The sequence below is a fragment of the Apaloderma vittatum genome, unplaced genomic scaffold (assembly GCF_000703405.1).
Source record: "Apaloderma vittatum isolate BGI_N311 unplaced genomic scaffold, ASM70340v1 scaffold30576, whole genome shotgun sequence".
Classification (NCBI taxonomy): Eukaryota; Metazoa; Chordata; class Aves; order Trogoniformes; family Trogonidae; genus Apaloderma; species Apaloderma vittatum.
In genome coordinates, this window is record NW_009721767.1 from 16,975 (window position 1) to 20,868 (window position 3,894).

The following is a 3,894-nucleotide window of genomic DNA, read 5'->3' on the forward strand; positions in this document are numbered from 1 at the left end:
AAACCCTCCCACCAGGATGATGGAGCAGATGATAAAAGCCCACCAGCTCGCTGTGGCTTTGCTGCTGGGCTCCCTGGAGCAGCTCTGCTCTGCGTGGGTGCGAACTCCTGGCGCTCCTTCTTCCTCCAGCGGCGGTGAGTCCCTGGGAGCGGGCTGGTCAGGTGGGGTGCTGAGGGGACCACTAAGGGTGCCTGGACCTCTGAGGTCCCCCTGGGGGGGCTGAGCCACCTCCCACAGGGTGTCTGAGAGTCACACCCTCAGGGGCTGACAAGGAAGTGAAGAGGCAGATCCAAAACCTTGCGTCACGCGAGGGAGTTGTTTTCCCTGGTTTGTTTTTCTCTTCAAGAAAAAACAGGCTTTTTTTGAGAGTCTGACTCATGTTTTTTGACTTCTGACACCACCACAGCTCTGCTGTTTGGATTGTTCTGCAGGTAAAAGCAAGTAGGCAAAGGTTCTCTTCTGTGTTGGGTAGCTCTCAAAAATATGCTTTTATCTCACCACAAAAATACACTTGGTAAAACTTACTAAGAAGCCAGGGTTAAAAAAAATCTCTCTTAGAGCTTTTTGTAGTTTTTTTTTTTTTAGTAATGTGTCAGATTTTATCACCCTGAAAAACCTCCTGACCTACAAAACTCATAATAACCGATGCGTAGCATGGAGCAGGACCCAAAGGGTAAATGTTGAAGGGAGATGTTAAACACTGTGAGATTGTCCGACAGGCAAAGTCCTTCACTCCTAGGGAAATGCAGAGGACTTGGCCCCTTAAGAGCTTTATTCCCCTAAACATCCTTTCCAAGTACTAGTCTATGTGTGTGCTCAAGGTGAATTTCCTGTGAAGGACAGAGGTCTCAGCTACACCTCAGGTGAAAAGATAAAAAGCTTCTCGGAGAAGCTAAGACAGGGTTTAAAAAACCCCATCACCTGTGCATCACATGGGATAGTCTTGCAAAGCTGATCCCTTCAAGTGAAATGAGGACTTCAGATGTAGAAGCTGTGCTTACATAAGAGATTATCCCTACGACAGAGAGAAATAAAACAGATTAATAGAGCTTTGGAGGGATAAAGTATCAAAGTAAACCCAAGCCCTGGCACAGTCAGGAGGCCGGGGAGGTTTGCTGGGTGTGAGGAGGTGGGAGCTGGCATCGGAAGCGCCGGTTGCGCTGACACAAGGCTTAGAGCAAAGACCCCCGGGCTCCCCTTAACCCCGGGGTTGGGGGGGGGCAGGTCCAGAGCCCCCCGGGACGGGGAGGTTAACCTGGAGACACACACACGTGGGTGGCAACGGACCTGGGAGCGAGGGGGATGTGTGAGGGGCCCAAGCAGACTGGATGTGTCCCACCTCTGTCTCGTGATGCCTTTTCTCTTTTCCCACCGGCTGCACAGGCTCTGTTTGCAGACCAGCTTCTGTGCCTGCCCTGTCTCACTGGTTTGTTTCTCCTTTTCTTCCTCCTAGGCTCCTAAACCCCCAGCTAGGCAAGCTTTGCTTTTTATTTTTTTATTTAAAAAAAAAATCTATTTGGGATTTCTTTCTCAATTTATCAAAACCTTCTGAACGAAAATGCCTTCAGATTGGCAATCAATCTAAAAGACCTTACGCTGGCACACTGCCGTTAAAAGTGCGTGGTCTTGCCTCTGCTCCTTTGCTGACTTCTCTCTCCATCCTTTCAACTGACAAGTGATCTCAGCAGTCCTGACTGCTGGAATATTGAGAAAAATACTCCTCCTCCTGGTCCCAGCTGGGAGCTGGTGCAGGTTACGTGATTGTGGAGGTGGATGAGGCAGAGCTTACGCCGCCACCAGGCGTCATCAACCTCCTGCACCCGAGACCGGTTACAGGGAAATGCAGAGTCTCACCCTTGGCTGAGAACCGTTAGGGCTCGTTACTCCTTTCTTCGTACAATATCTAGTGAATGCCAGCCAGCAGCAAGAGTGTTTGTTGCAACACGTGGGGTTTTTTATGACTGTGATCCGTTCAAACTGCACAATTACCGGGGCTGTGAATCCAGGTTTGAGTCTGCCCATGTCTCGTAGCAGAGCATGGACCCAACCTGAAGCCACATCCCTGCACAGATGGCAGAAATTCAAGCACTAGCCCTAGGGTTTACATTTAAGTTGCTTTTGTGCAAATGTGAGCAGAGAGCGTTAAACCACTTCTGCACCAGCGAAGGCTTGTACAGACTGGTCGTAGGAAAAACTTCAGGAAGGGTGTTGCAGCCCAACACACAGTTTCTGCTGTTTGGAAAGGAAAAGTCCGTCTCTCGCTCAGGCATGGCTTGTTTTTCCAGGAAGACTGGTGTGATTTCCACTTTGCTCTTGGGTAGCTTGACATGACCCTGGGCAGTAATCAAGCCACAGTTGATTCAATTAGTCAATAAGGGAATTCGTAGTTACGCTGACTTTCAATGTGAATTAAGCTAAATTTAATTAAGGTCACACTAATTCTGAATAAGAGTGTCTTTGTGTGGGCTTAGTGAAGTTTAACATAGTCCATGCCGGTTAATTTATCAGTATATCCTTGTATACTTGAGGGGAAAAAGAAAAATCCAGAGTGCAAAGTCTGTTGGTAACCGTTTGTGGGGCTTTTGAGTGCAAGTGTTGGGTAACTTTCATTTATTATCAGTGTTTTGTACCACCTGGTGAGTCCTGGTTTCATCTCGCGCTGGCTGCAGCCTGAACCGCACCTTGCAGGAGCCTCCAGCCCCGACCAGGTCTTCGAACGCCTGATCGGGTGCTCCGAGTCCTGGATTTGAAGCCTCCCTGTGTCCGCAGGGCATTGCTGGCAGCGAGTCCAGCAAATCCCTCCCAAGGACGTTTGTGCTTACGGAGAGCAGCGACTGGGCTACAGGCTGGAAAGCACGGATCCTGCTCTGCGTTAGATCTGTCTCACTGTTTTTGTTCTCAGTTCCCTTCTTTCACTCTGACGCTTCTTTTTCCACGGTCTCCGAGGGGTTTTTTTGAAGTGGTTTTGCAGTTGTCGGGCTGGTGTCTTATTTTTTTGTAAATTATCACGTACAGCTTCACTTGTGACTTATACAAGTCTGTTATTTCTGTAAACAGCTAGATTCAATTTGCTTTCTCCCCTTCCCCCCTCAATTTTATTAAAAAAAAACAAGAAAAAAACAATTTTAATCCTGGCACTAGTTCCAGAGGGGAAGGGAAGCCAAACCAGAAAGTGACAGTAACAACAGAAACTGAGAAATCGTATTGTGATTTTTTTTTTTTAAATTATTATTATTTAAGCCTGGGGATTAAGAATGCCAGACCTGTGACAGAGAGGACGGGATGAGCTCTTCTTGGAGGAACCACTGATGGGATTACTCCCAGTTTCTAGATCAAGTTTCTTTCAAAGACTGCAGGGACTGGGGAGGTTCGGGTTGGATATTGGGAAGAATTTCTTTACTGAGAGGATTGCCGGGCACTGGAGCGGCCTGCCCAGGGAGGGGGTTGAGTCTCCATCCCTGGAGGTGTTTGAGAGACGGGTGGGTGCTGTGCTGGGGGACGGGGGGTAGTGGTGCTGATAGGGCTGGGACACAGGTTGAACTCATGATCTTGAAGGTCTCTCCCAACCCAAACTGTTCTATGATTTGCGATCTTACCCCTTCTGAACATGGTAACGCAGAGGCGGGGGGGCGCTTGCTGTGTGACCAGCAAACCCTTGAACCTCAGTTCTTTGTGGGAGACGTGACGCCAGCTCTGTGGTTCCCTGAACAATCCATTGCTCGCTGGTGTCCCTGGATGTGTTTCCTTCATCGCAGCTCAATTCCTGGGCTGCAGGCTGAGGAAGCTGCTTTAGCACCGAACAGATGCCGCTCCAGTGTAACTGCACACTTTTTTGTCTGAAAAAGCACTGGAGAGCAAGGCCATGGCTGGTGAGGCGGCAGATGTGACAGCAGG